Genomic DNA, 12,062 nt, shown 5'->3' on the forward strand with positions numbered 1-12,062 from the left:
GACAACCCTTCAAGTATCTTACTCTTAGCTTAACTTAGCTTAATTTAGCATCTTATTAGTATAAATTTAGATGTAATATCAAAACCAACTATGATTAGAAGTGCAATTAAGAGCAATTACACATCTCTAACTTAGATAGAAACCTTCATTTCTAGCTCTCTATAAAAATTGATCCCGACCTTCTCGGGTAAAAGCTGTTTCGATCACTCTCGCTACTTTGTAGTAGTGCAGGGTTGGCCTCGATCACTTTTTGGCACCGTTGCCGGGGAGTTAACGGTTTTGGCTATCTATTTAAATAGTTTTGTGTATTGTTCTTCTTTCCTTCTGTGTTACTAATTTGTGTGTGTCACAACTTCAGGTACAAAATGGCAGCAAACAATCCACTGCTTAGAGATCTTCCGTCGGGGGAGGAGGTAGATGACAATGTTGATGATGAGGTTCCTATTGTACCTCAAGGACAAAGGAGAGGCCGTCAGGCCAATGATAATATTCTAGACCCTCCCCCGCCACCTCCAAGAGTGGCTCCTCGAGTGCTTCCTAACAAAGGATATGCAAGTGCAATTGTCCCACCCTGGATACGGGTGGGCAATTTTTAAATTACCAATGTGATGCTGACATTGCTGGAGCAGCATGGGTATTTCACGGGCGTTGTCAATCAGAATGCTTACAAACATCTCAAGGGTTTCGTGGATACCTGTTGGGGGAGCAAGCAAACTAATGTGTTGGAGGATGCACTTCGGTTGAGACTATTCCCTTTCTCACTTAGAAGGAAGGCATTGGATTGGCTTGAGCGACTTCCCAACTATTCCATCACTACTTGGGATGAGTTGGCGGATAAGTTCATTGCAAAGTTTTTCTCACCGGGGCACATGGCAGTATTGAGAGATGAGATCTTAGCCTTCAAGCAGGAGCCCACCGAACCATTACATGAGATATGAGAGCGATATAGAACTATGGTAAAGGAATGCCCCAACAATGATATGACTGAGGCAATGATCCAACAAACTTTCTATCGGGGCATTAACACAACAAACCAGTGCATAGTGAACCAACTTGCTGGGGGCAATTTCATGAAGCTGTCGTATGATGAGTCTTGTCACATTTTTGATGAGATGGCTAACACGTCCTCCGCTTGGCAAAGTAGGGCCAATGTTCCACAGGGTGACCCCACGGTCACTCACTTGCACAAAGAGCTACATGACCATGGGCAGGCTATAGCAGAGCTGACAACAACAATGAACCAGTTAGCAAAGGCACAGTTGCAACAGTTCAAAATCCGTGCCAAGTAAATGCTATGGAGGGTGTCAACATGCTAGTGAACAAAAGAAGACAAAGAGGTTAACATAACCAAGGGAGTTCGGATCAATTTGACAATGATTATGGTAGATTCCAAGATGATGGTTATGATGGGTAGAATGAAGAGGTGCAATACGTGAACAACTATCAAGGCCAAAGGGGCAATTCTTCCAACCAACAACAATGGAGACCCCAAGTCAATTGGGGCAATCAACAACAACAAGGCAATAATAATTGTGGGAACAACAACCAAAATTCCAATTGGGGCAATCAAAACAATAATCAGAACAACTAGGGTAATTGGAATGGCAACAATTGGGGTGGTAACAACCATCAGGGAGGTTGGAACAATGGTAATCAAGGAAATCGGGGGCAAGGCTTTCAAAGGCCCCCAATGTATCAACAACCGAACAATCCACCCCCATTTCTATCCTAAGGTCCTAGTTCTTCCAACAATGATATGGGGAGAATTGAAATGATGTTTGAACATATGATGAAAAAGAATTCGGACTCTGATGCTCAGTTAGCTTCCCACAATACTTCAATCAGAAACTTGGAGGTTCAATTAGGCCAAATCTCACAATCCTTAAATACTCTCCCTAAGGGGGAACTACCAAGTGATACGGTAGTTAACCCGAAGGGTGGAAACAATCATGCTATGGCGGTAACTACAAGAAGTGGACGAGGTGGTGATGTGAATGCCTCCAAGCAAAAAGCAATTTTGAGTGATAAAGTTAAGTTGCAAGATGATGAAATTCCTTTGGTGATTGAAAATGTGATTGATGAGAACGTGAATGAATAAGTGAGGATTAATATTCAAGATGTCGAGGTGGAGACTCAGAATGACGTGAACCTATCTAGGGGACACGTAATAGACATGCCGAAAACGGTTGTGCCTAAAGCCAAGGCTCATTTGCCGAGGCCACCTCCACCTTATCCTTAAAGGCTCGCGAAGCAAAAAAATAAGAATCGGTTTAAAAAGTTTATTGATATGATGAAGAGCTTATCCATTAATGTGTCGTTGGTGGAGGCTTTAAAACAAATGTCGGGCTATGCTAAATTCATGAAGGACTTGGTGACAAAGAAAAGATCCATGGGTTGTGAAACTATCAAGATGACCCACCAAGTTAGTACAATAGTGCACTCCATGGCCCCGAAGCTTGAAGATCCCGGTGCTTTCACCATTCCTTGCACCATTGGGAGTGCGGACTTTGCAAAAGCTCTATGTGATTTAGGGGCAAGTATCAACTTGATGCCCTACTCAGTTTTCAAGACTTTAGGTATTGGGAAACCGAGGCCGACTTTCATGAGATTGCAAATGGCAGATTGAACTATGAAGAGACCATTGGGTATTATTGATGATGCTCTTGTCCGGGCGGACAAATTTATCTTGCCAGCTGATTTTGTGATCTTGGATTGTGAGGTAGATTATGAAGTTCCAATCATACTGGGAAGACCTTTCCTTGCTACTGGGAAGGCCTTAGTTAATGTGGAAGCAGGGGAACTCACCTTTCGGGTGGGTAATGAGAAAGTGGTCTTTCATGTGTGCAAGTCAATGAAGCATCCCAACAGTTTTGAGGTGTGCTCTTTTGTGGACCTTGTCACAACAGTGATAATTGATGATACCAGTGCAATGAACAATGTGGAGGACCCTCTAGAGGCTGTGTTGTTGAATCTTGATGTAAATGAGGATAAAGGCCGAGTGGAGTGCGTGAATGCTTTACATGGAATGGGCTCTTACTCTTACAAACCTAGGAAACTCTATTTGGATATTGAGAATAGGAAAACTCCACCAACAAAACTTTCAATTGAGGAACCTCCGGTGTTGGAGTTGAAGTTGTTGCCTCCACACCTCAGGTATGAGTTCTTAGGCCCTAGTTCAACTTTGCTAGTTATTCTTTCTTCTTGTTGTTGATACCTAATTTTTTTCTATATATTTTTATATGCATAAATACCTTTGAAATAGCATATATATAAATATATAAGCATGTACAAGGTTTTTATAATTTTTCCATAATTGTAAGGATTTAAATTGATTTATTTCCTCCCCTTTTATTCATAAAATCCCAATAATTATTCCCCAAATTATTGTTATGATGATTTATTCATTTAATTTCTATACTTATGCCAAAATATGATTAATATATTTTTTATGCATTTTAACAATTATATTTGGTATTTTTTTAAGCTAAATGGTATATAATTGCAATGTTAGCCCATTTAATGATTATACATTTTATATGTATAAAATTAGTTCCTATATTTTTAAAATGATAATTACATATTTTAAATCATTTTTGTTTAGAAAATTAGTTTTTTAGAAGTTGTTTATTAATTATTATAAATTAAATAGGGAAAAGTGGCTATTTAAATTATAGCCGGATTTGGCATTTCAATTGTAACCCAAATTGGACCCAACCCCAACCCAATTTCTTAATAAAATACCGACCCAGATCCTATATACACTTACCCAAACCAGGAACCCATCTACCCAATCAAATATTGGCCATTGATCTCCCAGATCAATGGTCCATACCCATTCTTTCCTTTTTTAATCCTAATACCCCCTAACCCTAGTCATTCTTTATAGCTCGCCGCCTATGAATCCTCTCGTCTCCTCTTTTCTCTCAACCTAACCCTAAATCCTTTTCAACCGCATCCCTTCTCTGATTTTCTCCGGCGATCACTCTTCAACCCCAAGCCTCCAATGGCTGTTTCATTGCCTTGCTCATCCTCTTTGAGGCCGTCAAGGGCCCTGGGTCATGCCGACTTGTATCTAGGTTGCTGTTTTGGCTGTTCATGGCTTCTCCGATGTGATTTTGGGCAAAGTCATACTATATTTGTTACGATCTTTGAAGTTTTAAGCAGGTTCTTCCATCTCTATTTAGGTTTCTTTTGAAACCCTAATTTTCGTTTGTATCTCTTAGATCTGGTCCATTTTTAACCGATTTGAGTCCGTTCCTTCTATGTTTTACACTGTTCTCGAACCTCTTCATGTTGTTTTTACTTTCTTTAAAGTTAGGGTTTCTCGGAGCTTCTTCTACACTTGTTTAAACCGAATTTTCTTTATGTTTAAACCTCTATCCTTTGCATATCTCGACTGATTCTGTGTTTCTACTCCTTTTTCAACTCGTCTATGTAAAAACCCTAGTTCTTGGTCTTAACCCTAGGTTCTGAGTCTATATTTGATGATTTGTTCGTTTAATCTATATGCTTGCTTGTTTCTCATGAATCCCTGAGTTTTCTGAGATTTTACCCTACTATGCTCATTAGGGTTTCTAATTTTTTGCTTCTTCCGCCTCTACTATGTTTATTCTGTTAAACTCCTTTAATCAGTACTATGTTCCATGTGAATCCCTGATTTTGTGTGATTTTTACCCTACTGTGCTATTAGGGTTTCTAATTTTTGCCTTTTCTTGCCTATCATGTGTTTATTCCGTTTGTTCATAGAAATTTATGGTAAATCCCCCCTAAATCAGTACTATTTTCCATCGGACTCCTTGATTCCCTGTGATTGATATCCTTCTAATCTCTTATAATATTCTTTACTGATTTTCAGCCTCTAAGTTATTTTCCTTGCCTTATTTTATGGTCGACTATGCTGTCAACCGACTCTTATGTTATTTCCTTAATTGGGATATTATGTACTTAGCCTTAATTACATGTTCTATAATTGCACTATGCTGAAACTATTTCCTTGTGTGTTATATTCCAGTCTTATGTGATCTCTTTCCTTATTTGTCCTTACCGTTTGAAATTAACTCCCTTAATTAAGGGAGTACTTCTACTAATTTCATACTAATTGATACCTAGTTCCATAATTACTGCTTGATTTTGATTCTTACCTTATTATTCTACCTAGTTTCAAACTATATGTATGCTCTCTCATTAACACACACAGACACGAACTCTTGGTTTAAAACTATCTCCCATACTTAAAAATTTCTGCTCTCTCTCTCTCTCTCTTGTTCTACTTGCTACTGCTTTAAGTTAGCCAGCTGCAAGCCAAGGCTAACCATTTGTGTTCTCTTGTTCTTTCATTCTGCTCACTATCCTTTTTACTGGTATGTCCTAGTTTCAATTCAAAGTTCCAACAACAATATGATTCTCTTATTGTTTCAGTTCATCTTGTTTCTAGTTTACTTCTATTTGTGGTTTTGTTGTGAAACTTGTAGTTGAGGGTTACATTATTAGCATGTCATCATGTTTTCCCCTCCCTTGAGATCAGTATATTTCCCCTTTTGTTTGTTTCTGAGCATGTCTACACCAATCATCTCTTACTTGTTATATGTTTACCACCATGAATTCCCCAAATCTTTATCCCCTTGCACGTGAGTCTGTTCTTTATGTCTGATTTTGTGACTATGTCTATTTAGCTTGTTCTGGGCATGACTATACTAATTCCCAGGTCTTTCTTTAATTATGTATCATATGTATTCCCAAACCCACTTTACCTCTATTTGTGACTACCAAACCTGCCTTGATGTTGTGACTTCTGGCTGTGTATGAACTTATCCTAAGGTGTTTGGACTTTGTTAACTACTCCAATCTTTTTTTTTTCAAACAGTCTCGGTTGCTTTACTAAATTACTTTCAAAAAGACTTTTGTTTTAATACAGTTTTTTTTTTACTAAAACCTTCCAACTAGTGTAAATCACTTTCGCTCTACTCTTAGTCAATAAGTTATGTCCCCTCCAGTATGTGTACTGCCTTGGAATCCTCTTGAGAACCCTCTGAACTCTGGCATACTGAGGTTGGCCCTTCCACACTGCACTTGTTCAATTTTGGTTACCAAGTCTATGTGTAAGCACTGCCCGGGATCCTTGAGATCCTTAGGGAACTTTGATACACCTAGACTATGTCATTGTCTATGGAATTAAGGCATATGAGTCATTGGAGGCTTTGGGGAATCTGGGCCTAATTGAAGGCTCCCAATAGAATAGCTTCTTGATTTTTTATTTACTTGTGTAATTCATTCATTGGTCTGTAATAACTTGTAAACAGATATTGGGGTATTTAGTAAAAAAGGTGGGTAGATACATGCTTTATAGGGTAATACGGGTAGAAATCATGCTCCTAGGACCTTACTTTTAAAATATGTTTGCTCTACTAAATAGAAATCATGATCATAGGACTTTACTTTTAAATCTATTTGCTCTACTAAGTAGAAATCATGTCTATAAGGTTCTACATCTTGTCACGTCTAGAAACCATGCCTATAGGATTCGGATAATTTCGTAATAAGAATCATGCTTTCAATGTCTTACAAAATTAGATTAACTTATAGATGTCATGCATATAGGACTTAATTCGGATTCTGGTGCAACGAGTGTTATGTATGTTTCCATGCTTGCAAATCGTTAAAATCAGTATTACACTTAGATATCATGCCTATAGGGAATCATATTCAAAATTCTGCCTTTCAATCTAATTTAGTCTAAATAAGTCAATTTGATCACGCCTAGTTCATTTCTGAATTGGTTTTATTAAGTATTAAGTATTTCTTGAAACAGGTTCTTTCAAACTGCCTCAATCTCATTAGATATCATGCATATAGGTATTAAAGGAGTCCGTTTCAAAACCTGCTTTGTTTCTGTATTAATATAGACATCAGTACTCCGCGTATAGGCAAGCCCTTAGGGCATTTTCAAAACTGCATCTCTGAAACTCTTTCTATTGCTTAATGTTTTCTAATCCTAACAGGCTTTAAACATCCACAGGCAACTGCTAGGGTTATAACTTCTGAGTCTAAAAGAGGTTATTTGTCTTCTGCATATTCACCTAGATATCATGTTTTAGGACATTGTCTAATAAAAAACCTTAATTATGCTTGAGTCGTGTTGCTTATGTGTTTATTTGAGGAGGAAACTCTGATCCTCTAATTGCTCCCTTTATGTGTTGAAAGTCCTAAATGTTTTTTATTGTCGCCTTAGAATTTTCGCCTTTAAAACCTTAGGGGTACGTCTCGAACCAACTATAGGTAGAGGTCCTAACTCCCTCCAGGACCACTAAGAAGGGGCGGGTAGCAGTACGCAATAGAAATCGTTGACCAAACACTCACTATGCATGACCAATAAGGGGATGGGAAGGGTAGATATGGGATATGATGACTATACGCTAATGTCACGTGCAGCCCCTTATTGAGGAGTGTTTACCGGATATTGTGTGGGGTGATCCTATAGGATAACCAACCTACGACACCTCATTTACCAAAAATTTCCTTTATTCAAACCTTTGTTTTACAATTTGTCTAAATCTTATTACTTGAGTTATCTAACGTGCTTTACTTGCAACATATTTGATTCAATTGTTTACTTGTAATAGACTAATTTGTGAATATAAGTTCGGCCGGGACCCACAGTTGTGGACCAAGAGGGGTGCCCAACACCTTCCCCTCGAGGTTACTTCGAGCCCTTACCTTAATCTCTAGTAATGCAAACCAACCCAAGAGTTAATCGCTCTAGGTGACCTAACACACCATAATCTGTTAGGTGGTGACTCTTCAACTACCCAATTCCCAAAAGGAGATGATTTATTACACCCCGTAAATATCGAAACCCGGACTTCACCGTCAAAAAGGTGAAAAAAAGGGGGCGCGACAGCATGGTGACTCTGTTGGGGATACCTTTAGGCTCTTACCATAACGAACTTGTCTTTTACAAATTAGTCCAAGCATATTTATCCCGTACCCTTCTCCCTTATTTGAATTTAACTGTCTATTTTTTAAGCATTTATTATTTCTTTATTGCCCTGAAACTGACTTGTCTCATTATTTCCTTTTTCATGTAACTATCTTTCAATTATTTAAATACTGTATTTATTTTCCTACGTGAAAATACTTGACTACATGTTATTAATTGCTGCATAAATCATGCTCCGCATCATATTCCACTCGTGCGTCTCAAATCCTATAGCAACGCTTTAATGAGTGATTGCGGTCTTCTTATTACTACCCTTAAATTCGGAAAGGCTTATTTGCGGTAAAACCAATCGATCAGTGGAGCAGTCGACGGTTCTGTGCCTTCTCCCTCAAGTTGTCCGCTTGAGGGTATCAGCCTAAAACCCCATAGAAACCTTACTCTGTTTAAATTATGCATGCATCATGGTCAAACCTAGTCGGATCAGTTATGTTGTCCACATAATGATCCTTTAAGATAAGCCCTATCCAAAGTCCATCGGGTTTTCTATAATCCCAACGGACGCAACCACATTTTGTGCATTAATTTGGAGAACTAAATGCTGATATGTTGATCATAAATGTATAAATAGTCGAGTCCGGTGGGGGTAAGGTCTAACCCTTTTGTTTTGCAGAAAATGAGGCAAGAGGTCCCTAGATTCGGTATGGTTAGCAACATCCCACCATTACTACTAGATTGGTGGGAGGACCTTTCCTCAAGTGACAAGAAGCATGTGAAAAAGTACCTGGGTAACTTGCCTTCCTTGCTAGATATTGAACCAAACAACAAATTGATCGAGGCTGCCACCTTGTTCTGGGATAGTGAAAGAGTTGTGTTCCATTTCGATGACATAGAGATGACACCGCTTCTAGAGGAAATAGGAGGACTTGCTTGCGGGGTTGACTTGGGATAGTCCCGGGCTTTTGGTACCAGAAAACCGTACGGGAAGGGGATTTTTGAAGTTGATGGGGCTAAAAAAGAATGTCGACCTAGTGATCTTGAAGGATTCCTACATACCTTTCGAATATTTGTACGAGAGGTATGGCCATAGCAAGTCTTTCTACACTTACCATGATGAGATCACCCTCACTTCACTGGGTCACATCCACCGCAGAGTGTTCGTGTTCATTGTGTACTTTCTAGGCTTGATATTTTTCCCAATGAAAAAGGGAAGAATCCAAACTAGGTTGGCCATGATCACCAAGACTCTGATGGAAGGTATTAATGGGCAAACATTTACCATAGTCCCCATGATCATAGCCGACATCTACAGGGCCCTGGAGCGCTGTCAAAGAGGGGTCAAGCATTTCGAGGGTTGTAATTTTTGCTGCAGTTATGGTTGTTGGAGCATCACCAAAAGGGTCTCTATCGTCAAGAATTTTCGCAAAGGGCTTGGAACGACCACATTGCCTTCCATCACCCTAAGCAGATGACCTACATTCCAGACATATTTGCTCAGCTGGAAAGTGCCAGCGAATGGGTAGAGTTCTTTGACAATCTGACCGAGGGACAGGTGCAGTGGATGGTTGAATGTTCCCAACATACGAGTTTATTATCAGGTCCAGGGATGCACCGCACTTGGTGTTGATTGGGTTGAGAGGGATATATCCATATGTCCCTATGCGAGTTATGAGGCAAGCAGGCAGAAAACAGGTTGTACCAAGGGTCGTCAAGATGAGTCATTTCAGGGCGGATTTCCAAGACGACAACGTCCCTTACAAGTGCCAAGCTCGGCACATGCGGCACTGTAAAATTATTGTGGAGGAAAGCACTATTAAGCCAGACAGATATCATGCGGGGTGCGAGCCTCTCTACCCGGCATGGTTGGAGGACAATCTGAAAGGGATGGTGACACCAGGGACTGGTCGAGGGAACAGAATCATAGACGAGGAAGCTGAAGCCCAAGTCAAATACAACAGGTTGCGCAAGAGGGTCCACGACTCTGAGAATGAGCATCGGGAAATACATGATAGGAACGTGAGGTTGATCGAGGAATGGAAAGAGATGGCAATCACTTCCAACAGGAAACTGGAATATCTAGAGCGAAGAATATTGGAGTTGGAGGGCAAAGTCATAAAGGGGATTGAAAACTGCCAGAATGCTGAGGGAGCTGAGGGAGGACATCTGGCTAGAGCCTACTTGCTGTTGGGACTGCGCGAGCTGGGAGATCTGTATGATGGAGTCCGAAAGATAAAATCTAGGGAAGGTCCTTCTAGGACCAAATAAATTAGATTTACTTGCTTTTCCTAATATGTAATAAGGCCAAGTGCCAGTAGTAACTTGTTTTATTATTATGTTAGTGTCGTTTTGGATTTGTATACTTTTATATTATGAAATGAAGCATTTATTGGCATTCGAAGTTCTCCAAATTTCTTTGTCGCTAGGCCTACCTCGAGCACAACGAGGCTCCTAAATTAGGATACGAGTTTACATTTTGCAATATATGTTTAAATAATGCAAACATTTCAGAATCCTCACTAACTTGTTACCTTTTTGTTTTTGCTTATCTTTATTATTATTCTCATCCCCTTAGGTTGGTTCGCTCATACTGGCCTCATCATCATATCATATCAGATTTAGAGGCCCTCCACCACCTCCTCCTTCTCCAAGCAACACAAAAGGCAGAGGAAAATCAAAGATGGATGACTTAAGTGGAATCCGAAAGGAAAACGTTGAGAACGCAGAGACTTCCGACAGCCGTAGTACTCCGGCCCCGAATGACCTGGTTCTGAGACTGGGACAAAAGATACTAGAGTTACAAGGAGAACTCGAGCAGGTCCACAATTTGGAAAACTTGTCACTGACCCTCAATGTCCCTGATATCCACCAACAGAATACAAAGAACCCAACACCTCCTCAAAACACACAAAACCAACAGCCACAAAATCCTACCGCACCAAATCAATACGCAACTCCACCCTAAATCAATCCATTTCCAATACCAACTCTACCAAAACATCATCATCAACCAATTCCGTACCCACCAACCACTACTTACCGTACTCCCCAAAATACACCACCACTCATTCCCGATCTACAAAACTCCATCAATGACCATCACTATACCCAAGTCCCTGGCACCCATCAGAGCAACCCCATATACGTGGAAAATATACCACATTCTACCCAACCAATCTCCTGTGCACCGGAACCCTCCGAGAAGGACCTGCTCATTAAGAACATGGCCAAAGAACTCAAGAAGTTAACAAGCCGAGTTCAAGGTAATGAGGGCGATAGAGGAATAAAAGGTTTGAACTATGAAGATCTATGCATACAGCCAGATGTGGAATTGCCAGAGGGGTACAAACCTCCCAAGTTCGAAATGTTTGATGGTACAGGTGATCCCAGGGTTCACCTAAGGACCTACTGTGACAAACTTTTCGGGGTTGGAAAAGATGAAAAGATTCGGATAAAGCTCTTTATGAGAAGCCTTACTGGGGATGATTTGTCTTGGTATATCAGCCAGAATCCCAAGAAATGGTCCAATTGGGTAAGCATGACGTCAGATTTTATGGACTGGTTCAGGTTCAACACAGAGAATGCACCGAATGTCTTCTACATTCAGAATCTCAAGAAGAAACCTACTGAGACTTTCCGCGAATATGCTACTCGTTGGAGGTCGGAAGCCACCAAGGTCAGGCCTGCTTTGGATGAAGAATAGATGAATAAATTCTTCGATAGGGCACATGATTCACAATATTATGAGAGACTGATGGTCATCAAAAATCACAAATTCTCCAATATCAACAAGCTCGAGGAAAGGATCGAGGAAGGAATCAAGAGCGGGATGGTAACAAATTTTGAGGCATTGCAGGCCACAAATAAGGCACTACAATCAGGTGGCATATTGAAGAAGAGAGATGTTGGGGCAGTAATGGTGGCCCAAGGCCCAAAAACTCCACTCACATATCAAACACATCCACCCGCATATCAAACACCTCCACCCACATACCAAGCATCACCACCTATATATCAACCTTCATCTCCCAGATATTCCCAACCAACCATTGTCCATCACACCTATAATTCCCAACCATCCCACTTCCAAATCCACCAACTCGCCAAAATTATCCAAGACCAAGACCCAACT

This window comes from Nicotiana tabacum, chromosome 3, assembly GCF_000715075.1.
Source record: "Nicotiana tabacum cultivar K326 chromosome 3, ASM71507v2, whole genome shotgun sequence".
NCBI lineage: Eukaryota > Viridiplantae > Streptophyta > Magnoliopsida > Solanales > Solanaceae > Nicotiana > Nicotiana tabacum.